This window comes from Ambystoma mexicanum, chromosome 8 (genome assembly GCF_040938575.1).
Source record: "Ambystoma mexicanum isolate Mex_15411 chromosome 8, UKY_AmexF1_1, whole genome shotgun sequence".
NCBI classification, from domain to species: Eukaryota; Metazoa; Chordata; class Amphibia; order Caudata; family Ambystomatidae; genus Ambystoma; species Ambystoma mexicanum.
In genome coordinates this window covers 620,537,913-620,565,740 of record NC_090929.1, presented here as the reverse complement: position 1 = coordinate 620,565,740, position 27,828 = coordinate 620,537,913, and positions in this window count along the sequence as shown.

Sequence of the window (27,828 nt, the reverse complement as noted above, 5' to 3'; positions counted from 1 at the left end):
CAAAGAAGCAGAGGTGTATGACCCCAGCTTTGCTTTCTGTGTCCGATTGGTTAAAAAAGAATTAAACCATTTCAGTGATTCCTTGGACACCTTAGCCACCATAGAAAGCCTTGAAATAAGAATATCAAAATCAACTGTATCGAAGGCTCCTGATAGGTCCAGCATGACTAGCATGCTAATATCACCCTCATCGGCAGCCTTCAAAATGTCATCCCAGACTGAGACAAGTGTTGTCTCAGTCCCATGTCCTGGCCTAAATCCTGATTGATACACGTCCATGTTCCTATGTTCTTCCAAAAAGGTCTGCAGTTACACCGTGACAATTTGCTCCAGGATTTTAGATGGCCAAAGAAGACCTGCAATCGGACGGTAATTAGAAAATACGTTATGGTCCAATATCGTTATTCAGGAGTGCGTAAGATATGATTTTTTATATCCATTGGAATATTCCTCTGAGTTAGGGAAGCATTTATAATGTACAAGATGCGTCCTCTTAAAGCAGGCACATGTTGTTTAACTAGATATGCAGAGATAGGGTCATAGTTACGATTGGTGGGTTTGGGCTTGAGTTTAAGCATAATATTAGGGGCTGTTTCCAGATCCACGGGGGAGAGCACAAATATAGGGTCTTTCGGTTCTCCCATAGATGTCTCTTTTTTTTTTAAACTATTTTTTTATTTTATTTATTATTGTTTTAGCTGTTTTAAACAAGTTTTCAATATACAAATTCATAATTTTTAACTTTAAAAAGCAAACCAAATATTAAATTTACAATGTACAGACTCAATTTACAATGTACAGACTCAAGCAGCCAAAATATAGTTCTTCACTTAACAACAGACTCATATATATGCATAATACTAGTTATTAAGATTAAGACAGACACTCAGACAGTAGGTAACAATCAAAAAATAAGAAGATGATTATTGCATACAACTAATTCATAAAACCTGAGTTTGTAAATCGCTAGCACAATTTAGTTATCACAGTTTTTACTTGTCCAATCGGCTTAGTTGCTGCTTGAGACTTTGTAACTTCCACTCATGAAGTGTTACCCATATCCAAAGCCATAAAAAATGTAGTCAGTGCTATCTCAGCCCAATAGTTATTACAACACAATAAAAAAGACCAGCGCATATCATGGTCAACAGTTTCTATGAATGAAATCACTTTTGAGAAGTGCATTCATCTTTGAGCAGTTAATTGAGCGCAATCACAGACCAAATGTTCTAAGGATTCGATGATATTCGGATCTCTACAGAATCTGTAGATGTCTCTTTGTTTGTTTAACACAGCCACCCGTTGAATGGGTGGCTGAGAGTCGATTTCTGTCCTAATCAAGTCAATTTTATGCATAAAGCAGACATTACATTTATTTGGCCAAATCAAGAGATGGAGGAAGATGGGGAATGGTACATGCCAGAAAAGCAAAATATTTTACATTTGTGAACAGAGCTTTTGATCTGTTCTGGGTGAGGTCAATCTGTTTTTGTAAACATGAGGCTTTAGTTGAAACAATGCTCTTTTTATAGTTAATTAATGTTCTTTTTACCTCTAGACGATCTGCAAGATTTCTGGTCTTCAACCATATATTTTCTTTCTTACAGTAATCTTTTTTCAATGCTTTTAATGAATCATTGTACCATTGGTTATTCCTGTTTCCAAGTTTATTGGCACTTTTTGTATAGGGGCAAAAGTGTCACAATTATTTTGTAAACTTGGCATATAAGTCTGATATAATTCAGAGCATTTTGAGTTATCTGAAGAAGCCGCCAGACCATTAAGTAATTGGTCACCTGTAACAGTGTCCATTTTCTTTTTACTGCGCAACAGTTGGGCATTAACAGCTGGAGTTTTCCCATATTGTGCATGACCCATTGGAATGGCAAAGGTTACCACATAGTGGTCTGGCCATGTAACAGGTTTGTCCTCCTGATGGCACAATGTTTTTTCCTCTAAACAGTGCTATGGCCAAACAGTGACCACCTGTGTGAGATGCTAACTCAGTTAATAACTGAAGGTCATGGGATTAAAGGATGTCCTTAAGCTGGATGCATTCCGAGTTGTCTGGTTTGTTGCACCATATTTTAAAGTCACCCAAAATGATTATATTTGAATGGTGTAGTGCCTCCCTTCAAAGATAAGCATCAAGGCCATTCAGGATGGAGCTAACACGGGCTTTGGGTCTGTGGCAGAGAACTAACTGGTAAGATTAATTGGAGGATATGTATAAAGTGCAGGTACGATTTTGAGAAATCGAATCCCAGGTTGGTATTTGGAGATTAAGTAGCTCCGGAGAGGATCTTGCAATAATAGAAAATCCTCCTATCAGCGGCTCTCTATTTGTCCACTTAATTATGGCCATTTTCTGGAACCAGTAAATGGAAGTGTGTGGCAGAACTGGCATTAAACTAGGATTTTGTTATAAAAAGAATGTCTAGCTTGGACAAAATAATAAGATAATTAAGTGCAGCAGCATTGTTAACTGCAGATCTGGCATTAATCAAAGCCACCTGCAGAGACAGTGCAGGATGTAAGGGTAGCACCTAATGACTATAAAGAATGCCACCATAGGAATCTAGGCATTTAATTCACCCTGAGCACGCAGGCACCAAGAATCGAGTGCATGGGAGTCCATGAGGAATCTTTCATTTGTGCAAAACACATTTGTTTAGAATATCCCTGCCTATCCAATTCTCGCTACTTCCCCTTTATTAAAAATAGATACCACCCCCTTACTAAAAAGACATGTCAGAATTTCAACTGCATTTAAAAAGCCCTTGCAACAGACTAATAGACCTTCATGTGTGTAGGTGGCTTATAGAAAACGAAAGTATGTTTAACACGTATGTAGGCTAGATTTCCTTCTGTGATGTTTCTATTTAATATCATGGAAAATCATACCTTTCTCACTTTCAATGGGAAACTTTAAACAGCAACAGAATGGGTAGCACATTATCACCCTCTCCTTTTGGTCTGGAACAACTTAGCTTTAACTAATGTATTATACTTGATGGTGTATCCAGGAAGTGATTTTAATGACTTTATTTGTCTAGGTATGCACACAGTGAGATGTCATATGCTCTTCTGTGCTTGTGCAACTCACACAGAAGGAGTTGGTGGATCTCACTATCTACACACCATGGGCCTAGTTTATCAATTATATATTCATTTAATGGGGTCCCATTCATGCTTTCAGCTTTTAAAATGTGAATGTTCTGCCCCCTCTTGATTTTACACTGTCACCAAATAAACAGCAGCATAAAATATTTGTTTTTCCTTTCTTGAATCTCCGTTTCTCTTTCTCCTCAGGTTATGCAGTTCCCAATTTCCAAATTTTAACAAGGGTTGCAGGTTATTTTCTGGTACTTGAAATGTGTATCTCTGGCCTGGTTAGTTAGAGTTTTGAGTGGCTGCTAAACATTGCACATTTCGTTTGCACGTGTGTTTCCCAAGTGCTGTGCGGAGGCTTCAGCTTAATTATGGTTTTTAAAATGACACCTTGCTCTGCATCTTTTCTCATGAATCCCTACCAATCCCCCCTTGCCTTGCTCTTATTCCTTGTGTCAGCAAAAGTGGCAGGGCAAGGGATCTTCAGAATTCTTTTTCAAATAGATCTTCATTTCCTCTCCATTCTTTTCCTTCAAGAGATTTCCTTTGAAGCACCTGTTCCTGTGCCACAGGTACTGGAAATAATTATTTATTTAACTTACTAAAGAGAGGGGTAATAAGGCTGTTTTAGTAACACAGAAAAACACATTTTTACAAAAATAATACATTGTATCACAAAATATTTACATGATACTTTTTCAGTCATTTTCTAGCACTGTCATTTTATGACTTACCTAATAATTTTCCTGTTTTTTCCTTTCTTTTTCTTGTTCAGGTTTCATTCTTCAACATTTTCTTCCGGCCTAACTTCAGATGGCTACTCAATCGTTGTCAAAGCGGATCTAGGTTAACAGTTTTTCAGGTGATTGATGTGGACCCATTTTTCCTCAGCCAGCTCTCCTTTTGGGATTTGGATCTTATAGGCAACAGCAGAAATTGTACCGATAATCACAAAATATCCTTGCCAAGTATGTAAAAACCTCTTCTCCTTGGCTTGGTTTCTCTGAAAATGATATAGATAAACCAGTCACCTACCTTGTACGGAGTTCTGTTGTTTTGAGGTTATAAAACGCCCGCATCCCTTCAGCAGACTTCTCCAGATTGCGTTGGGCATATCTAAAAGCATGCTGTAGATGCTTCCTCAAATTCTCAATGTATTCATGAGTAGTTGAGGCATTTATCAATGTCTGCTCCTGAGTTTGGTAAAGCAGATGTTGAGGTAATACCATTTTTCGTCCTGTCATTAATTCAAATGGAGACATCTTGGTGGCAGAAGAAGGGGTAGATCGAATGGCCATCAGGACAAGTGACAATCAGATGTACCAACTTGGCGCAGAATCAACCACAAACTTCTTCAAGATACTGGCAATTGTTTTGTCGTATCTCTCTACACCCCTGCTTGACGCTTGGTGGTATGTGATGTTGAGTTTTCTTTTCACTCCTAAACTTTCCTACATTTTTGTCATCGCCTCACTGGCAAAATGACTGTCTCTATTGGACTCAATCATTTGTGGAAGGCTGAATCGAGAAAAGATTTGTTAACCATCAAAGTGGTGGCTGTCTCTGCCTTACAATTTGAGGGAGGAAGGCACTCCATCCACTTTGTGAAGAGGCATGTCACCGCCAACATGTATTTGTTTCCTCTGGAAGAACGGGTTACTAGTCCAATGAAGTCTACTTGCATATTAGACCATGGTAACGTCATTCCTCCTTGCTTCAAAGGAGCTCTTTGTGTGAGAGAACTGAGTTGGAACTGAGCACACACACGCCATACTTTTAAACATGTGCTGAGATTGTGGTTCAGGTGTGGCCAGTATGCGACATCTCGCATTATCTCAAGTATCTTCTGAAATCCCCTATGACCAGAAGTGGCTGCGTCATGGGCATTAGTTCAGCATCAGACTTCGGAAGGAGGAAGGGACCACCCACTGGTCATGCCCAGATTGGAGTTTCCTCAGCAAAAGTCGTCTTGAATTTGAAACATATTCAGAAATTACAACAGAACGCAAAGGTCTTCCTTTCCTTCATAGCCTGATTCTACCAGAGTAAATCTGACTGTATCTTCTAAATATTTATAGAATATCCCAATAATAGGATCCTCTTTTTGAGTAGTGATGACCCTCTGTCTTGGAATGACCTTTGATCTTTTTCCAATAGATGGTAATTTCATTACATGTCACTAGATCGTCAATAGTCTTGATCAGTCTACAATGTTTTAACAGTTTATTTGCACAAAGCATGCCTCTGTTTTTCCAATTAATCAGGTGTTCCACAAACCCATTTCACACATAATCAGGAACAGCGATAATCACCAGCTCTGTGAGTTGGTGGTTTACAGCAGTGAGGACAGGTTGATAAATTGCCATCTGCTCTGCCACCTGACTACTTCAGGGACCTATTTCGGAACCAGGAGAGGGTTCAGGAAGATCATTTACCAAAGCGTTGCTAATGCCAGCAACCAATTATTTCTCACCCAATTTTGGAATATGGTAAGAACATGCATCCACATAACCTGTGGGTATCCACTGGGCAAGTGTTTTCTTCATTCACCTAGTGTGGGGACGCTGGCTATGCCCCCATATTTGTATTGGTGATCAGACTTTCGTCCTTGAGTAAGTGTTCTTCAGCACAATCATAAAAGTCTGCCAATCTTTGAGCTAGAGGGCTCTTCTTATTTTGGCCATACCTGAACTCTACAGGAAAGTGCTGAATTGACAGAATCCAAGAAGTGAATTAGAGCCATTCCCAGCCCGTAGTCTATCACTTTGTAGATATTATAACTGTTGGTGGGAGGCCTCTACTATGATATGTTCCTCCTGTATAGAAGGGCAGTAGTTTATCAATGGCCACACCGTTGCCAGAAGTGCTTTTTCACAATCATTGAATTTGAATTGAAATTTGATAATGTTTTGCTCACAGAAGAAATTACCTTGTTCACTTTGTCATGTTTTTGATATAACACTGCCAAAACCAGTCTCTAAGAAAAACTCCTTATTTTTAATGGGGTAAGCCAAACAAGAAGCTTGTGACAGGCTTCTTTTCAATTATTTTACTGCCTCGGTTTGAGGAGTCAGCAATGTGAGGTGGACAACTTTTTGGTGATTGATGAAAACATGCCCTTTTATTAAATGATAAATAATGCCAAATGCCTCTCTATCCTTTCCCTGATGAAGATTTACCTTCCTACGAAAACTAAAGGGAAACACTATAACACAAATACACAAAGAAAATATTTGGCAATTCAAGAACCATCAACAGTTATGTTTATTGATAACCTTTTAGTAGCCTGGGTGAACTCCCTTCACCAGGATTCAAAATAAAGTCAGCTTCAAAGTTCATCAAAAGGAAACAAGAAATTCCACATAGGTAGCAAAGTCTCAATTCAGTTCTTGATTTTTCAATGTCACAGTAAGGGTTTTGTTAACCAAAGTTTCAACAACAACACAGGCCTTCTTTTTGGTGTGTGAGAAACCTGAAGGTGTCTCACTTGCTAGTCCCCGGGGATCTGTCATCCAGATGGCCAGGACACGGCCATTGCTATTGGATCCAGTTCCTGGGGGTGGACCAGTGTGGGAGGATCACATGGAGGGGGTGTCCTTGGGGAGTGGAAGTTGGATGCCGAGGGGTGAGACGCTGTATCTCCCTTCTTATAACACCTTTTCCCCATCCAACCACGTAGGATACTCAAAAACTCTACCCCCCTTTTCTGACGCAAACACCTTCTTAGATTGTAACAAACAATGGACTAACACCAGAGCCGTTTACCTGACATGTCCCAACACCAGAGTCAGGCAAAGTCATGCAATTGACTCCAACCACACACACCTGACAGTCCATTCCCTTCCCCAAAGGCATAAAAGGTAGAGCATGAGAGCACAATAGGAGCAAGGCAGACCCCACAAGGAGAGAGTTATCCAAACCTGGCAGTTCAAGAGGAGGATAAAGGCGATGAGGACCGAAGGGGCGACAAGGAGAGAAACAACCTTGCCCGTTACAAACAAGGCCCGCAAAACCTCAGTGGAAGGAATCGTAAGACCACAAACAATAGTGGATGTGTGTTGCATCAGATACAAGCGGTACACAGAGCCCTCCTCCGCTGATTACCAAGCCTGGGAGAGACGCTTGCTACCGTGGTACTGTCCTTGACTCCAGATACAAGAAAAGCCAAGCACTTCATCACAGCCGGTGAGTCGAGGGGAGAGCCGATAAGAAACGGAACTGTGATGAATGAATGTTACAAAATGGCAGAGAAGTGAAGGGGAACCCAGATGCAGAGAGGTCCGGCACCAAATGGGTGATCATTCAAGAGACTCTGGTTGATCCCACGTTTGTTAAAACCACCGATACCAGAAGGCTGTAGGAGAGCCGCGAGGAAAAGGTCAAAGTGGTCATACAGGGGTCTAGCAAAATCCCCCTGTACATTCGAAAGTCTTTGACCGACAAACCAGTGAAAACCCAGAGAGAGTGAATCCTGCATCATAAAAAAGTGGAAGGAAAAGTAAAGTTGGCAAGAGTGAAACCGATGGAGGGGATCCCGATGAAACAGGGCAAAGCTTGAAGTCCCAATGAACAGTGTGTTGATCAGAGTGAACCGGACAGAGGGATGTCCACAGTGAACTGTTTAAAAAGACATTAAGGTTGGTGAAAGCCACAGGAGAAAGTGTTAACAGGAAAAACCACAGTGAACCCGACAGAGGGAGGCTGCCATTCGGGAAGGGTCTAAGCACGGAAGAGGGGGATTGTGGGGTGAGAAGCCCTCACCCCACCGACACGTGAATGCAACAGAAGAAATCTTGTGAATACAAGCCGGAGTGCCACCTTGTCCTGTGCTCAAAATGTGGGGAAGGGAGACCCTGGCTACCGCATCCTGACTTATCATTTGTGAACACTTCTTTCTTTCCTGTGTATCCTATCCCACACTCTTTTTGTATTAGTTGTAAGATTTGCCAATAGGTTTTTCTTAGTATAGGCCCTTTTATTTTGAGAAGATGCGACTAGGACTGCCTTATTATTATTTGATGTTGGTAGCTTGCTCCCATCTTAGATTTAGGTTTAGATTAGGCGTTTTACCAATCCGCATATACAGTTTAATAAACACCCTTGAACTGTGATCACTTGTGTCTTTCTTGACTGTTGCCACCATAAGTTCTTTACAGGTGAAATAAAGACTTTCTACTTCCTCAGAATAGCATCAATGTTATTCTCTGCCACGATGCGTTGCCACCACCTCCAGTTATCCAAGAAGACTTGACACAGTTCAAAAGAAATACAACTTCTATAAATGTTAGTAGAACACCAGTCTTGTTTAACAGTTATTGGGCCTCATTACGAGTTTGGAGGTAGCCATGGTGCTAATAGCGCCATGGCTGCCTCCAAAACTCGGGTCCGGGTTCCCTGAATGGGGATTTACCGGGTCATTCCAACCTTGGAGGACCCGGTATTTCCCCATTCCGGGAAGCCAACTCCATTCCCATTCGAGCCCCATAGGGCTCAATGGGAATGGGGAGGGAGCTAATAACGGGCCCTTTACTAACGGGCCCGTTATTAGCTCCCTGGTCCTTTAGCCGGTCCCGCTAAGGGCGGCTGGTTTTACCAGCCGCCCTTAGCGGGACCCGCTAAAGGTCCTCGGATTGCGGTGGTAAGGGATTAACGGCACCGGCATCCTTACTGGCGCTGTTAACCCCTTACCGCCGCACTCGGAATGAGGCCCATTATCTCTATTTACAAGATTAGGATTCACAATAGGTATATTTGTCAGGATGACTTCACAGTGCTGCTGCCTCTACTTCAACCACTTCACTTGTACTAGCGTTTACCATGAGGACATTCTCCTTTGCCTCATAGCATTCAACTTCATTAGTACTACTGAAGTCTTGCATCTACTGGCCACCAGATATACCACCAGAGCTTCAGTACTTTGTGATTCAAGACAAGTTCTGACAACACCTTCAAATAGGCAAGGCACTCTTCCTCTGAATATCTCTCTTCAAAAAGGACAGCATCTTTGCCTCTTGTCTGTCTGCAACCACAACAATTTCAGTATTTTGTAATTTATAACATGTTTCAGGTAGAATAAGATTCACTTTCAGGCACTTCAACTCCTTCAAGTAGACAAGGCACTCTTCCTCAGAACAGAGGGGCAGCCTCTTTGTCGTTATTATCTGCCTACCACAACAACTTTAGATTGCCTTTAGGACCCACTTTTCTCCTTCTCATACAGTCTTAGGAAATATAGATTGTATCAAGTTCAAATAATGTTCATAAGCAGCCTTCACCACTCTGCCAATTGTTAGCCAAATAATTACCTAGAAGCCTTGGTGCCACTCTTTTGGCTTCAGGTAATGCTTGCACACTTGTAGCTTAGGCACGGTTGAACTTCTATCGGGCTCACAGTGATTGTTACACTGCTTTCTGGCTTTGAGAAAAGCGGCTTTCAATCTCAATAAGGGAATACTCTTGGCTTGGACAATGTGTGCGCTCTCTCCAACTTCAGATACAATGTTTAAACACTCAACTTCTTTTATGGACAATGGTTGATCTTGTGAATAAAGAGGTAAAGTTCACTCTTCAAATTAGACACACGCGACCACATCTTCACAGGTTTTATAAGGTTTAAATGTTCAACAATGGTTTTCCACTAAGAGACATAGGGGATGTAAAAAGTGCTAAAAGTGGGTGCCGGACATTGGTGGACCTATTTGAGGGGGAACCTTGCTCCCCTTCCGGACATGGTGGGAACAATACCAAAAACCTATGGACCAATTTCTAAACTACGCAAGGCTGACCAGCACCCTGGCGACTAAATGGGAAGGGATATTGGAGGAGCCCCCAAACGCCCCCATCCTACAGACAATCCTAGCTACAGGAAATAAGGGGCAGGCGATTTCCAGGTTGTATTCAGCGTTAGAGGGTAGTAGAATCCTCCCCCAGCTTAACATTAAGGAAAGGTGGGAACAGGACCCTGGGAGTCACCTGTGAGGAACCGGAATGGCACAAAATATGCAAGAACGTAGGGAAAGTCTCCAGGAATGCAAAGTTCAAGCTCGTTCAATTTAATATCTTACATAGAACCTATCGAACTCCGCAAAAACTGCATATGGTACATCCAGAACACTCGCACCAATGCCCGCGGTATGGACAACATGCAGCGGACCTCTGGCACATGACATTGACATGCCCAGTGATCACATGGTACTGGCAAGGGGTAATGTCAAAGGTCAATGCATTGTTGGAATTCCAGATGGACTGCACACCTAAGATATGTTTTTTGGGAGTGGTGCCGGGAGGGAGCCGAAAGAATCAAATGAAGAGAATGGATGCCCTCTTGTTGCTCCTTGCGAGAAGGAGGTTGGCAATCTCATTGAAATGTCCCAGAGGCCCAGTTCTAACGCAGTGGGTAGTGGACATGCAAAGATAGGTAGCGACATAGCAGTGGATAGTGCAGGCACTGGGGAGGAAGGAGGGGAGCGAAAACAAAGGACTGGCCTGAAACATCCTGCTGCATGATCTGCAAACCTCCCCAGATGACCTCCCCTGAACAGTATGAAGTGATTGGGCAGGGTCTTGGGCAGGAGCCAGGGATATCAGGGGGCAGAGGCGGTGCTAGGCAGGGGCTGAGAGGGCTATAGCCCCTGGTCTTTTGGTTGTAGCCCCAGATAGAATCTCAGGGGCTGCAACCAAAAGGCTAGCTAGCCCTGAGTCCCGACAGTCCCAGCATTAGCATAGCCCCAGACCTTTTCCAGACCTAGCAACACCCCTGTCAGGGGGGGAGAGGGAAAGAGATGAAGAGGCCAGGTCACTATATTGGAAAATGGTGGCACTTTATACCCATTAGGCATTCTTTTGTGCAATACAGGAATTGGACTACATGGACCCTCGCACAAAAGCAAACTTTATGAGGGGGGGAGCTCATTGGGCAGAAGTGGGGATAAGGGGGATGCATATTGGGCCAAGTATGTGGGGATTGAGCTGGGATGGGTGGGGTGAGGGGGTTCATTGTTGTACTGTTATGTTATAAAACCTTAATAAAATGTTTATTTTTTTAAACAATGGCTTTCCGCAATGTTCGTTCTGCTTAATGGGAGACACCCGCCACTTCTTCATTGTTTAAGGGTTTAACAATGGCTTTCAGCAGAGTATGCTTCCGCGCAAGTAAAAGAGATATTTCTGATCACACACAAGTGCAACTTTCCATTGTCGGCTTGTTTGGAACTCAACGAACAGCTTCAGCTCGCTTCTGCTTCTACGCAAGTAAACATTAAGATGGATACTGTTGCTGGAAGTGCCTGCGCAAGGAATCAGAGCGCCTGGTTTGACTCACCAGCTTCTGTGATCCCCTTTCCATGTGTTGCACAACTTCTACTGCTTCTGGCTCACTTGGGATCCGCACCCTTCCTCTCTGAAGGTGTCTCCGGCCCAGCCACTCAATTAAGGAGCCCATCTTGCTCCTAAGACCCACGGCTTAACAACAGCTCCTCGCCTCGGTCTCCGACACGTTTCCTGCATGGCAACCACTTCAATCAGGCTTACATGGTGAAAGGCAGCCTTCCTGTACACCTTCCACTGCACAGCCTCTGCATTTCAGAGTTTGAGGGACCAGGACCCTCTCAGAACAAGCAGTCGAAATCTTCTGCATCCATGTTACAGCGTCCCTCTGGTTCTCCCACTTCTGCTTGGTTTGCCAACAGTGGGCTTTCTTCTTTCTACTTCATCTACTACTGCACTCACTCCAGCCACAGTTCAAGCTCCTACCTACTGCCTGCACCTGAGGGGGCCTTTTAAGCCTCCCAGCTTCCCTCAGGTGTAGGCTGTTAGGCTTAATTACCTGACTACTACTACAGCATGACTCTTCAGCCGTCTTCCTCGTCCTAGTACTATGGGATTATGGGACTATGGGACTTAGTCCTCAAAAACAAAATCAGTACTTTTTAATAACTTCTTGGTTTTAAGGGTAGATATATTTCCCTTAGAGTCATTTAAGGATGAACCATTAGAATTTGTTGTTATAGAGAAAGACAGTTTATTTAAGGCAATACTTTTATCCTGAAGTACCTTAAAGGGTCTTTCTGTTAAGATTTGTTCAGGTTTTATTGCATTTGTGTTCAGAGCCACATATCTTATATGTGGTTCAGATACATCATAATGACAATAGGCCATTAATTGTTTTGGCAACTTTAAAATGTTCTCCCTTTTAAAGGACAAATACAGAATTTCATCCCACGGGATTTCCTCACTACCCGGAGCATTGTCTCCTCCCAGGTGATCCTCTTGCATTACACCACGCCCAATGTCAGGATCAGAAAGCGTCTGCCTTTCCCTGGCCACCTGGAGGAGACTTTAGGCAGGGGTTTAGTGAGGGATCTGTACCCCTAAAGACCTGACCTCCCGGTCCAGGTTCCTGTTCCTCTCCTTCATCTGCCTCCCCCACATGCACAGTAGGTCCACCAATTTTCCAGTCCCAGACTGGACCACTTGAAAATAATTCTTTGTGAGACAAGGAATGATGAGGGGAGTACAAATAATGTTTCTCCCTTACTTGATTATTGAGATGTTCAATGGTTCTTAGTTTCATCTGTGCCACTCGGAAAAACTATTCATCAAACGGGAAACTTTGCTACCCAAAACCAAGGATGTAGGAAGATCAGGTATTACTTCCGCTAATACCAAGAAATTCTTCCCTAAAATGGGAACATCAAGCTTGGTGACGAATTTCTTTCCATTTGACCATGTACACAACTTATTTCTTTATATCCATGGGTTTCCAAGTGGATGGAAGAGGGCTAACCTGTACATCAGAGTTTTTACTTCCAGTGTCTAACTGGGCCCAAATTGTTTTCCCCTGGGAGTACTATAGGGACTCAATACCTGGTTTTCTCTCCAGTACAAAATATTTTATCTGGTTGTTCTCTCCCACAGGGATTAGAAAAGTTTACGGATGATATACTTTTCTCAGCTATTTCTTGGTTTTCTTCTTCCCACTCATCTTTTAGTATATTATATGGACGTTGTGACAAGCATCCATACTCATGCTGTTCAAAACATCCACACCTTAAGCACCTTGACTAAGGTTATATATCTTTCTCTGGAAATTCTAAATTCCTGCACTGTGAGGTGGTTCTCTGGGAAATTTCTGAGATGGACTTTTGGGATGCATTAATATTTTTTAATCATCATCAGGTGAAAAAATGTTTTACTCAGAGAGGATGGACAAGTACCTTGTATCCTATTACTAGATGTCCCAATCCCACTAGGAGGATTGGGTTTCGCTCTTCAACTAAACTCCATAGGCCTCATTACAAGGTTGGAGGTAGCCATGGTGCTATTAGCACCATGACTACCCCCTTACCGCATACCGGGTCCGGGTTCTCGGTATGGGGACTTACCGAGTCATTCCAACCTTGGAGGACCTGGTAAGTCCCCATTCTGAGAACCATTCCCAATTCCCATTCGAGCCCCCCTAGGGCTCAATGGGAATGGGGAAGGAGCTAATAACGGGCCCGCAAATAGCAGGCCCGTTATTAGCTCCATGGTCCCTTAACGGCACCCGCTAAGGGCGGCTGGTAAAAACCAGAAGGGGTACAAAGCATGCTTGGATTTGCTAATTTCTACCGCAGATTTATTCCGGACTTCACACATCTGGTACACCCCATCACAGCACTTTTGCGAAAGAACAAACGCTTCTTGTGGACTGAAGAGGCTGAAAGAGCCTTCCAAGAATTGAAATTGAAATTCACGTCTGCACCTGTCTTAAAGCATCCACGCCCCGAACTTCCATATATAGTGGAAACCGATGCATCCAGTTTAGCCATGGGAGCTGTCCTATCCCAGAAGGATCCAGAAACCGGTCAACTTCATCCAGTAGCATTTTGGTCTAGAAAGTTCTCGGCACCCGAGTTGAACTATGCAATCACCAATAAAGAATTGTTAGCCATCAAATCAGCCTTTAAGGCTTGGCAGCATTATCGTCTCGGTGCCAGGTATACCATTACTGTAATCACAGATCACCGGAATCTGCAGTATTTAAAAACCGCCAAGGCCCAATCGTCGCGTCAACTTCGATGGGCACTATTCTTTGCCGAATTCGACTTCGTGATAACCTATTGACCAGGTTGTAATAACGGCAAGGCAGATGCATTATCCCGAACAGGAATTGGAGAAACATATTCCAACCCGGAACCGGTGCCTATAATTTCAGAACAAAGAATCCTCGGCATAACTATGCTACAGACTTTAGAAGACATTCATTTCAAAATCCAACAACTTTTCGATCCAGCAGCCCTGCAGGACTGGGTTAAGAAAGGCCAAGACTATTCTGTCATCAATGATCTACCTTACTATCAAGGGCGTTTATTTCTACCTCACAAGGAACTACAAGAACTAGTCATCTCCAATTATCATGATGCTCTGATGGAAGGACACCCTGGTATCGCAAAAACCGAGGCTAAAATGAAAAGACAATTCTGGTGGCCCACCTGGCGAAAAGACATAAAGTCGTTGGTGCTGTCTTGTGGTATCTGCGCACAAAACAAAAGTCAGAAGAAAAAACCAGCTGGCCTTTTACAACCTTTGGATATTCCGCCTACACCATGGCACACTTTGTCCTTAGACTTTATTACCGATTTGCCTCCATGCAATGGATTCAACACCATTCTAGTTATCAGTGATCTTTTTTCCAAGATGGCCCACTTTATTCCTTTAAAAGGATTACCTTCCGCTTCAATTTTGGCCAAGGAATTTCTCGAAAACATTGTGCGAATCCATGGATTTCCTTCCATATTGGTCTCTGACTGAGGTAGTCAATTCATTTCGCAATTTTGGAAGAAATGTCAATTGGTGCAAATCGACGTAAGGTTATCAACCAGTCACCATCCCCAGACCGATGGTCAAACGGAGAGGCCCAACCAGACTCTCGAACAATACCTACATTGCATGCTACAACAAACCGAAAGCAACTGGAAGGATATTTTATGGATTGCTGAATACGCATACAATAACTCAGTACATTCAGGAACCGGACAGAACCCCTTTTATACTATCTTTGGGCATCCTCCTCGAACCTCAGAACTGGACTCGCCTCAACACTTAGAAATGCCTGCAGTAACTCACCTGCACTCTGCTATTACACAAGCCTTTACAGAGGCATCAAAACATTTGAAACAGGCAAAAGAAAAATACAAGAAAAATGCCGATCAACATAGAAGTCACACTCCACCATACCAGATTGGGGATCAAGTTTGGCTGGCTACAAAACAAATACCTCTGAAAGGAACTCGAACTTTTAATCCTCGATATTTGGGACCTTACACCATCAAGGCCATTATCAACCCGGATGCCGTCAAATTGGAATTACCCTCTAACATGCGGATTCACCCTGTCTTTCATGTCTCACTTCTAAAACCAGTTCAAGCTGGGACGAGATTAGCCAAACCACCTGACCCCGTCCTCATAGATGGGGAACCTGAATTCGAAGTTAAAAATATCCTGGACTCTAAGATGGTTAAATCAAAGCTTTTTTATTTAATCGACTGGAAGGGCTACGGACCACAAGAAAGGTCATGGGAGCCAGTGACCACGTTCATGCGCCTCGATTGGTGAAGACATTCCATCAGAACTTCCCAGACAAACCAGGGCCAGGGGGAAGAACAACTTTAGGAGGTGCCTTGGGGGGGAGTGCTGTCATGATGCCTACCCCGAGGCATCCGGACCCAGCCCAGCAGCCTCGGGAGCAGGCATCCAGACATTTATTGAGACCCCAGCAGCCCCGGCTGGGGGCTATCTGGGTTCAGTCCTGGCGCCTTAGGCACCAGGCTCATAATAGACATCAGTCCTGGCGCCATAGGCGCCAGGCTCATAGACATACTTACCTCCTGCAGATCATGCTGCAAATGAATCAAAGCCCACGTGAGGCCTGGATGGGACTATTTTATTACAGGGACTATTTTTTACTCGGGTGTGGTTCTGGGGAACTTCTTACCTGGGACTACTTTGCAGGCTATTTAAACCACGCCCGAACAGCAGCCCATGCTTCGCGTTATTCTGCGCTTCAGCAGCGTGACGCTCACCATGCCTGCAGCATCCAGTCCTCTGCCACGCCCCCCTCAAACCTGGACACCATCCTAGAAGAAAGAGAAATAAGACCAAGAACTTATCTTTTAATCTTCATCTGTTCCCGAATTCGCCGCACTTCAGAATTGGAAAAGACACATCGGAAATAAAAGCATTGCATCGTTAGCAGGTGCGCCGCGCCATACTTACGGGTCTGCATCTCCACGGTTCAGCGCTGCAGCCATCATTTCATCACTGCATCCGTGGAACCTGGAAAGGACAAAGAGAACAAGGTGAGCTGGGTGCTAACAAAGACAATCAAAGCAACCATATTCTACTCACCAGAGTTACCGCTCCCCTAGGCATCTTTGATCGGCGTTCCACCTCTTTAACGCCGCACCTGTGGGAGGAAAGAACACTTGTCAAAGACATTTATTTCGCTTTTACCAGACAACGCTCGGTAATACAGACTCTTACCCACGCGCAACCTGCAGCACTTCAGGTGAACTCTTCTCGGATTAAGCTGCAATACAAAAGGGATAAAAACGAGTGAATAACAGACAATTGAACTCTATAGACATTATACTTACGGCTCCTTGCCATTTACCACGGAGTGCAACACGTCTGGAACTCGCCCAAAATCTTCAAACCAGCGAAGCAACTGGGATTCTACGCGCCCCTGTGCTCGGTGCAGGATGGAGAGCTCATCATTACAAACAATAAGGAAACTACTTTTACGAATCAAGCAGACGAAGCTAGGAAGGCCGGTCCAGTCAGCCGTCTCTGCACTACGAATAACGCTGGTGGAGACCTTAGCAGTCCAGTTCCGATCGACGCCCCCGTGGGAATCAGGTGAGCATTACAGCTAATAACGGTACCGTAATTAGCAGCAAGGTCCCTGTGCGGGTCCCAACTTTAACGGCTGGTCTACACCAGCCGTTAAGGTCGGGTCCCGCAAAGGCACCTCGTAGTAAGGCGGTAAACCCTTACCGCCTACCGTGTAATGAGGCCCTGGGGCAGGTAACTTCCTTCCCAACTCAATATAACGTGGTATTCTTGTTATCTACCCGTTTTATTCAGCTGGAGGAAGTGTCATTGAGTTTCCAGGTAGACATTTTTCGGGGTTTAGTAAAAGAATTAGTAAGTATTACCTTCTCCAGATTCCATGACTCCCAAGCTACATCATACATCAACCGCCCCACTCTATCTAGCCTATGTATTTCACGGGTAGTGGTTGAAAAATTGAGAATCATGAACCTTAATCCTTTACCACTAGAGATAAGAGGAAACATCTTAAATCTAGGTCCTTGGTCAGGTATAATAGAGGCGGATATATAGATGGGAAATTCCACCTCCAACAACAAAGACACTGGGCCTCATTATGAGTATTATGGCTGCCTCCATACCGTGTTCCAGCACCGGGTTCCTTCAATGAGGAATAACCGGGTCATTCCAACATTGGAGGACCTGGTAATTCCTCCCTGAAGGAACAGATCCCTATTCCCATTTGAGTCCCCATAGGGCTCAATGGGAATGGGGATGGAGCTAATAACGGGCCCGTTAATAACGGGCCCGTTATTAGCTCCTTGGTCTCCTCACGGGACCCAGAAAAGGACATCTGGTTTTACCAGACGTCTGAACCGGGTCCCGCAAGAGAACCTCGTAATTGCGCATCCCATAATGAACGGTGCCGGACCCGTACCGGCACCCTTCATTACAGGAGCGCAAGCCTCTTAATGAGGCCCACTATCAGTTTATCTTTCCCCGGTATCATATGATTGTGTGAAAAGTATAGATGATACATATTCCCTTCAACATATTGGGCCTCATTACGAGTATGGGGGTAGCCATGCCACTTTTAGCGGCATGGCTACTCCCATCCCGTGTACCGATGGGAATGGGGAGGTTGCTAACAACGGGCCTGTTAATGACGAGCCTGTTGTTAGCATCCTGGTCTGCTAGCGGGTCCCGCTAAGGATGCCTGATTTTACCAGACGTCCTTAGCGGGACCGACGAGCGGACCTCGTAATGAGGCGGTAGAGGGATAACGACGCCAGCAGCTCTACCAGCACTGTTAACCCTCTACCGCCTTCGTTGTAATGAGGCCCATTGTCTTTTGGGAACAATAGCTTGGCCTGAGACTTTGAAAAATGTTATGCCAGCATCCATCTTAAGGGGCCACTTTTTTACAAGGGACTTCTTTTACTCCCCCAGTTCCTTTGATGAAAAAGGAATCAAAGCTCCTTTACTCCCCTGTAAGGGAGGTATCGGAACCAGGTTTTAAACAGGAAGTACAAGCGGCATGAGAAACAGGAATAGTCTCAGACCAACCCTTTTTGGACTTCTGTTTGATCAGAATCTGCCATATACATAGTGGATCCCCAGTTTGTATCAGTTGACTACGATCCCACTGCTGATACCATATGTGAGGGGTCAGCAATGCGAGGCACACAACTTTTGGATGATTGTTCAAAATCTGCCATTTTATTAAATTATAAATATTATCAAAAGCCTCACTATCCCTACTCTGACAAACAAGGATTTCCCTGGCTATCAAAACTAAAGGAAAACACTCTTACACAGGATGTCCGGCCCTCACACTTAAATATCAAATACACAAAGAAAATATATGGCAATTCACATAACATAAACAATGATATTCACAGTCTCTTTTGATAATTTCTTAGTAACCTGGGTTAACTCCCCTTTACCAGGATTCAAGGTAAACTCAGCTCCAATGTTCAACACAAAGAAACAAGAAAATCCATATATGCAAAACAGTCTCCATTCAGTTCTTGATATCTTCAATGTCAAAGTAAGGTTTTGTTGTCCAAAGTTCCAATAACTGAAAAGCTTCTCTTGGTGATAAGACTTCCATTTCACCAAAATAGTAATGTAATTCCCAGCCGCAATGCTTTGCCACAACTTCCAGTTGTCAGAGAAGAATTATCACAATTCAAAGGAAATACAGCTTCTGTAAATGTTAGTGAAACATAGTTCTTGGTTAACAGGAGGTATCTCTCTTTCTATGAGATTAGGAGTCACAGTAGGTATCTCTGTCAGGGTGACTTCACAGCACTTCTACTTCCACTTCTACAACTTCACCTTCTACAAGAGCATACCATGAGAGCCTACTCCTTTGCCTCATAGTTTTCCACTTCATTTGTGCTACTCAAGTCTTGCATCTACTGACAACCAAATACACTACTACAGCTTCAGTATTTTGTAACTTCAAACAGGTTTTGATTATGACAAGATTCACTTTTGGGTACTTCAACACCTTCAAGTAGACAAGGCACTCTTCCTCTGAACCTTCCTTTTCAGAGGGGCAGCCTCTCTGCCTTTGTCTGTCTTCAACCAACAACCTAGAATTGCCTTTAGGACACACTTCTCTCTTCCTTCTATGGTCTTTGGCAATGTAGGTTGTATCAGCTTCAAAGAATATTTATAAGTAGCAAGTTTCCCTTCCCCAAACTTGCCTTTATCCCTCTGCCTACTATTAGCCAGAATAATTACCAGAAGCTTTGGTGCCTCTCTCTTGGCTTCAGTTAATTCTTGCACACTTATATCTTAGGTAATGCTGGAGTTCTATTCGGCTCAAAGTATTGTTTAAACTGTTCTCTGGCTTTGGGAAAGGCTGGTTTTAGTCTCAATTGGGGAATACCTGGTTGAATCTTGGCTTTGGCAATGCTTGCTCTCTCAAACTTCAAATAACAAGGTTTCAACACTTGACTTCTCTTTGCGCTTCAATTGCTGTCTGCATTAATAAAGATTCAAGAGGTCACTTTTCCTCTGAGAATCGTAATTAGGCACGCGCAACCACTTCATCACAGGTTTTGCCAAGTTTAGAGGTTAACAATTGCTTTTCGTAGCATTTGCTTGTCACACGATTGAAAGAGAAAATACCCAATCACAATCAAGTGCTACATTTCAAGTGTCCCATTGTTAAAGACTCAACGAACAACTTCGCCTCCCTTCTGCTCATAGGCGAGTGATTATTAAGATGGATACTGTTGCCGGCAGTGCTCGCGCAAGGAATCAGAATGCCAAGTTTAACTCACCGGCTTCTGTATTCCTTTCTCCACGTGTTGCACAACTTCTACGACTTCTGTCTTCACTTGGGACCCACACTCTTGCTGACTGAAGGCGTCTACCGTCTGGTCACTCAATCAAGGGCCACCTCTCGGTCCTGAGACCCATGGCTTCATGGCAGCTCCTCGCCTCTGTCTCAGACACGCTTCCTGCTGCGCAATCACTGCAATTAGGCTCACATGGGGAAAGACAGCCTTACTGTATGCCTTCTTCGGCTATGCAGCCTCTGCACACAGAGTTTGGGGGAACAGGGCCCTCACAAAATAAGCATGTGAAATCTGCTTCATCAGAATCCCTGCATCCCTTTGGTTCTCCCACTTCTGTCTGGATTGCCAACACTGTGCCTTCTTCTCTCTACTTCTGCTACTACTGCACGCGCTCCAGCCACAGTACCAGCTAGTCCCTACTGCCTGCACCTGAGGGGGCCGTTTAAGCCTCTCAGCTTCCCTCGGGTGCGGGCTGTTAGGCTTAATTGCCTTAGTACAACCACAGCATGACTCATCTGTCCTCTTCCCAGTACCTATGGAATTACAGTACTTGTAGTCCTCAACAACAAAATCTGTTCTTTTTAATAACGTCTTGGTTTTAAAGGTATATTTAATTCCCTTAGAGTCATTTAAGGATGAACCATTAGAATTTGTTATTATAGAGGTAGACAGTTTATTTAAGGCAATATTTCTAAATTCCTTTCCATTATACCTTTGGGAGTAAGGATGACTTTTATCCTGAAGTACCTTAAAGGGTCTTTCTGTTAAGGCTTGTTCAGGTTTTATGGCATTTGTGTCCAGAGCCACAGATATTATATGTGGTTCAGATACATCATAATGACAATAGGCCATGTTTTGGCAACTTTAAAATGTTCTCCCTTTTAAAGGACAAATACTGGGTCTCATCTCACTGGACCTCCTCACCACCCAGGACCTTGTCTCCTCCCAGGTGATCCTCCTGCAGTATACCACCCCCAAAGGTCATGATCAGGAGGCGTCTGCCTTTCCCTGGCCACCTAGGAGAAGACTATAGGCAGGGTTTTAGTGAGGTATCCGTAGGATTCGCCAAAGTCACCGACCCTTTCTTAACACTGTTCGTATTTGTATCAATCTCTCTTTATAAGTTTTGGGTCACCAGCCCTTTCTTAACACTGTCCATATTTGTAGCAATCTCTCTTTTCAAGATTTGGGCCACTGATTCTTTAACACTGTTCGTATTATTATCAGTTCCTCCAATAACTTTAATTAGGCTTTCTCACGCTGTTAATGATATAATATGATAGGTTATTTATAACGTGCTTAATACCCTGAGGTTTCTAAGCGCGGACCCAGGGATCAAACCTGTGTTGCTCTGTGTCGTCTTGCTTACAAGGCGAGCACATTGCCGCTGAGCTATCCTCCCAAGACAATGATATGTGAAACTCGCTGTGAGGAGCTCTGGTAACCCACTCGCTCTTCCTGGGCTTACCGGGCAGCTCTGGCATTCCTCACACTCTTCAGTCATCTTCTCCCTCGGTTCGCTGACTTGGGGGGCATCCCGTTAGGCATTTAGCTCCTGCTTTAGCCTCCATTGCTTCTGGTGGCTCCAGCTGCCTATTGCAATAAAGCAGTGAGCTTCTCTTGGCCCGGTCTCTCTGCACTCCCTTCTCGCCAGCCTCTGTGCTGCCTTCCACAGTGTGCTCACCTCCTGCGTTCGAACCAGCGTCAGCTCAAGCTGAGTCTCCGCCTTTCCTTCTCATTCTGTTCAGCTGTGTGTGTTTTAAACTTCCCTGCAATAGTTTACAGTTTCCAAAGACTAGAACGCAGCGTTTGCTTACCGCTTCTGGTCATCTGCATTATTCCATCCCTCTTCCTCATAGCATTACTAAAAAAAGAGGACGGGGGAAATAAGGTTGTTGGTCAAGAAAACATGGGAATTCTTTATCTGCCTTACAATAAGCCATACAGGCATGTTGCATAGGGACATGGAGGTCATTAAGAATTAACGCTGAAGGTTTATTTTGATTCAGTGTTTTCCTGCCTCTCTGGAGTTTGTCCTCCCCCATGTGGTCCTGCCACAGACAGCCACCCCACGGTCAGAGTCAATTAGCTTCTGCCTTTCCCTCGCCACGTAAGTGAAGCGTCACGACAGAGAATCAGTGGCGATATTGTTAGATTTGTCAGAGAAGTTAACAAGTCCGTCTTATTCTGTAATTCCCTCTAAACATTCATTCTTCCACTGGCAATTTAGAATTACACTAGATCTTTCTTGACTTTTCTCTTGCCAGTGCAGCATTTCTTTTCCAAAGTACACTTTTAATTGAACTGGCTGCTTTAGCTTAGTATCTGTCTGTTCCAAATTGTCCTGCACGTGCTAATGCACATCTTTCACTTTGGCTACTTCTTGGGAAGAGACTTGGCTCAGGCCTTCATTTTTTTGCACCTGTTCGAGTTTTTTTTATCAGTTGCTGCTTCTCATGAGATAGAGCATCATGCTCTTGTGCAAGCTGATCGCACTGTCTTTTTGTGACACTTAAATTATGATAAATGTATTCAAATTCTTTTGGGGATTTAACTTTGAGAATTATTTTCTTTTTTTAATTCCGCTAAATGGAGTGTTATTGTCGCAATGTTGCCTAACAAGGCAGTGTTATACACAGATTGGCCATTATATTGTTCTTGTAGTTTATTTTTGGCTTCAATATACTGATTAGAAGTGTCCTTGAGATGCAGGGAGGGCCCTAGTGAGCCCAGCCAAGATGGCAGCAAGCTTGTGAGCTTGCACACACCCCAAATAGATCCGGCAATCATCCTGCCACTTCCCGACTCGCCTTCTTGTGGCATATTCTGTAATTGGCCGCAGCGAAACTTGGTGCTCACTCCTGAGTGATCTGAGGGCTGCAGCTTGCTTCTAAGCCGTGATATCTGTGAGGCAGCTGTGTGCAGCCTGTGGCGAGAAGGCATTGCGGAGAGGAGGTGAGGCCAGCGCGGAAAGCATCTGAGCATTGAGCTGTGAGGTGGCACATTGTACTGCACACTGGAAGCTGTGCTCCTGCTGCTCAGAACACCAAGCACCATCAGACAGAGAACAATCCCACACGCGGAGGGCCTTGCAGAAGGTGCTTGGCCTGCGTGAAGGAGCGCAGGTGATTGCCAGGTGCTGGCAACAGATATCAAACAAGGTGGGGTCTGTGATCTGCGGTCGCTGGTGTTCTCCCTCCTTGTATTGCAAGGAGCGTTGGGAGTGAGCATAGCAATCCTCTGTGGACTGTGAGCCTGGAACGGTAAATGGAACGGACAGTCAGTATTTTATTACCATTGATCTCTCGAGGGAAGGCTCCATAAACAATAGACAGACCTTATTCAAGCACTCTGCTAGTTGGGCAGGTAGAGCCTCTGCTCTGCTGGCAGCCTATGTTTTCTAAGATCTGTGATGAGTGCCTCTTTCTTGTGAAGGGAAGGCAGCTTGAAGACAGGGTTCGCAGGCATGGCACATTATTGGGCGTGCTGCAGGCTGCACCGGGCCTGGACTGGAGAGTGTCGCCCAGTAGTATGAGGCAGAATGGCGGGTGAGCTGGTGGGTATTGGAGGAAGCGTGCATTTCAGATTGGAGGGTAAATGCCTATGGATTAAGTGAGGGATCTGTGGCACTGGCTCGGGTGTGGTGCTAGACTGGTGGCGGGAGCATGGTGCTAGTGAAGAATTACTAAGGGTACCTGCAGCGATATGGTGGCAAGCTGGTGAAGAGGAACATTGTTTTTCCCGGTGGCTAATAGCAGATGGTGAGACTATAACTACATGTGTGGTCTTGTAGGTGGACTAGCTATACAAGTCCTTATCCTGGATAGAGCTGTGTCGTGATCCTGAGTTGGAGATTCCACGCTGTGGGGGAACTGGCACTGACTTGGATAGTGCCCCCACTCAGGTTTTACGATTTCAGTGCCCCTGCATGATTGAAACAGTGATTTGTTATGTGGGGGGTTCTTGAAGAGCTACAGGACGCAGATGTGAGGTGTGGTGAGAGGAGAAGCTGGTAACTGATGCTGGTGCAGGCATTTGGTGGATCCGAAGCACTGGTGAGGTGGCTGCGTTGGGGGCTCCATGGAAGTCTGTGGTGTGATCCTGGGTTTTGCTATTGCTACTGGCTGTTGAGAGTGTTACTGTATGACGTAAATAGCTCTGGGACATTGCGGAGTGGCCCGTGTTGGGACTGCTGTGAGCACTGTCTGCCTCCTCAAGTGAGACAGTCGTGCAGGTCCTCGGAGGGGCTGCGAGATTCCCAGGTCGTAAGAATCTGTTAGCAAATAAGATATCTGAATCTGGTAAGTGAGGAAAGCAGCAGTCCAAACTACAGTTTGAGACACCTACTCAGGCAAAAAATATGGAGGACGCTATGGAGGTGAGCTCTGAGACTTCGCCGCAAGACCAGAGGAACTTTCAATGATATTTAGACAATGTCCAATCAGCTCCAAAACTAGTATAAAATCAATAGATGGGAAGATGGATACCCTGACCTGCAAAGTGGACCACATGCAGATCCGCTTGGATAAACATGGGGAAAGGATGGACGAGGTTGAAAGAAGGGTCTCTGTGGGCGAGACTGAATCCTCAACTACAATGTGTGAGCTCGCTTAAGTGAAAAGTGCTCTAAAGGAACATGCAGACAAGCAGGAGAACCTTGATTCTAGGTCCAAGAGGAACAATCTGCCGATGGTGGGTGTTTCTGAGTCGGTGGATCAATGAGTCATGGAACCTCTGATCGAATCAATCTTGCGTGACTCCTTTGGAGGGGGGGGCTTCTCAGCAGTATTCATTGTGGAAAGGGCACACCGGATACCTAGTGACAGGAAACCGATCCCAGGAGCACAGGCTTGTCCCATCATAGCCCGGATTTTGAACTTTAGAGATAGGGATCTTGCTTTCTGGAAAGCTAGAGAAAGACACTCTGACATTTAAACAAGACGCTGTCTGGTTCTTTGTGGATTTTCCGGATAAGGTACAGGCAAGCAGAAGGACATATGTGGACATCAAGAAGCAGCTCAGGGAGATGGCCATACAATGTGCCATGTTGTTTCATGCTAAACCTAGGGTGGAACATGAGGGTCGAGTTCTGTTTTTTCAAACTCCGGATGAAGCAAACACATTTCTCAAGACACTTTCGAGAGCCCCTGGGCACAGGGGGAATAATGAGCAAGGGGAAAGTCACCATCATGTGGTACTGGTTATGTACTGTATAAGCTAGAGGAGGCGAGGGGGAGGCCACACAATTGTGTGGTTGCAGAGGATGGCTCAGTGTTAGACTGCCCTCGTGCGGGAGCCTAAAATGACCCATGGTTTGGGGGGGGTTATTGACTGGCAGGTTGGGGATGCCGGTGGGGGTGTGCAACGAGTGTGGGGTTGGGTTGTTTTAGTGACGGGGCAGTGGTTTGGGGAATCACCCTTTGCTGGTATTCGGTTTTCCTTCCCCAGAGTCGAGGGTCATAGAAGGCAGGCTGAGATGCATCGCTTTTCGGGCTTATGGTGAGGGTTCTGGAAGAATGTGTATCTCAATACTGGGGTCTTTCAAGAAAGGGTTACAGTGTTATGGCTAGAGGCTTTAAATGCATGAGTTGGAATATCAGGGGTTTGAATTGCCCATGTAAAGCGCGTAGTGTGTTATTGTATATGAAACAGAATCATGTTGTTGTAGCATTCCTGCAGGAAACGTATTTGACCTCATCTAGGGAATCACGATTTTGGCAGTGCTGGGGCTGGCATCACTACTTCACTTCTTATTCCTCCTACTCCAGAGGGGTTTGTATTCTGATACACAACTTGCATATTTTTCAACTGATGAAGGTGCTAAAGGTTCAAGAGGGGAGGGCGCTCCTGGTTATTGCAGTTATACAGGGGAAGATCATGACATTAATTAGCTATTGTGGTCCGAATCAAGATGAGTTGGGCACATTGGAGTGGATAACTCAGCAACTGTATCAGAACTCTGCTGGTGTGATTGTGTGGGCAGGGGATTTCAATACTGTGTTGGAACCAGAAGTAGATAGAACTGGGGGATTAAGAGGCCTTCGTTGAAATCGACTGATAAGTTAAAGGAGTTATGTCGGTAGTGGGATCTCAATGACATCTGGAGATCTAGGCATGCGAGTGAGAGGGGATATATATGTATTGCTCTGAGTTTCATCAGTCGGCATCACGCAAGGCCAACGTGGGTGTTTAAAAGTGGCAGGCTTGCTGATGTGGTATTTACAGCACGGATTACACAGGTTATTGACAAACTCTTTATTAATAACCTGGGATCGGTCACTTCACACTCAGTGCTTTTGGAAACTTTTAAGTTTGTGGTCAGAGGGGAGAGCATATCGTGGGATTCGTGGATATTAAGATTGATAGCGAGGCACGCATTAGGCAGCTGCAAGCAGAGGTGTGTTTTGAAAGTGGCCTTGTTAAGCATAAAATAGCCAAAGAAGAGTTGGAGAGATTTAGGGCCGCAGCCCAGGCGGAGGTGAAGTTTATTCTGGGGAAGGCCAACACCCTGGTAAATTGCTTGCGAGGATGGCTAAAGTTGACAACCTTAGGTTACACATTACGTCTATTAAGAATGGGTAGGGGACTTTACGTTATGTAGATAGGGACATTGTTCAGGAATGTCTTGGGAGGATAGCACTCGCCTTGTAAGCAAGATGACGTGGAGCAACACAGGGTCGAACCCCGTGTCCGCGCTTAGAAACCTCTGGGTATAAAGCGCGTTATAAACAACTTATTATAATTATAATGTGGCACTTTTTACTCTCATCTTTATTCCTCACGTGCTCATGTATCACAATCAGAGTTGAGCGCATATCTTGACAGGGTGGCGCTCTATTGGTGTGGAGAGTGGGAATGAGAGTGGTTGTGTCAACCCATTATAGAGCAGGAAGTGCTTTGAGCATTAAAGGCACTGTCATCCAGGAAAGCTCCCGGGCCACATGGCCTTACTGCTGAGTTTTATAAGCATTTTGAAAAGCGGTTGGCCCCACATCTTGTGGAAGTATATCAGCAGGCGTTGCGGGAAGGGAAACTGCCAGATACTTTGAGGGAGGTGGTTGTCACTGTATTAGTGAAACCGGGGAAAGTGGCAGATGTATGCTATCTTTTCACCCAATTTCGTTAATTAACCGAGACAACAAGATACTAGTGACAATCGTTGGCAATGAGGTTAGCACCTCTGATGAATAAATGTGTTAAAGTGGATCAATCCAGTTTTATTCTGGGGCGTTACACCTCCTTTGGGTTGCACTGCATGTTTTGGGCTGATGTCAATAGTGTGCCCAACAGACTTTGTGGTGGCAGCACTGTTGGATGCCGAGAAGGCATTTGACTCTTTGGTTTGGCCCTTTCTCTTTACAGTTTTGAGGAGAATGGGTATGGTAGAGGGGTTCATATCCAGGGTTTTGTTACTCCTCACCCTGCCAAACACTAGACTAGAGTGAACGGCCAACTTACACCGGCTCTATTGCTGAAGAGGTGTACAAGGCAAGGATGCCCTCTTTCACCCTTGTTTTTTGCCCTGGCGATCGAGCCGCTGGCCGAATTATGGAGAGATAGGGCCTTATTATGAGTCCGCCGGTATTACGACCCC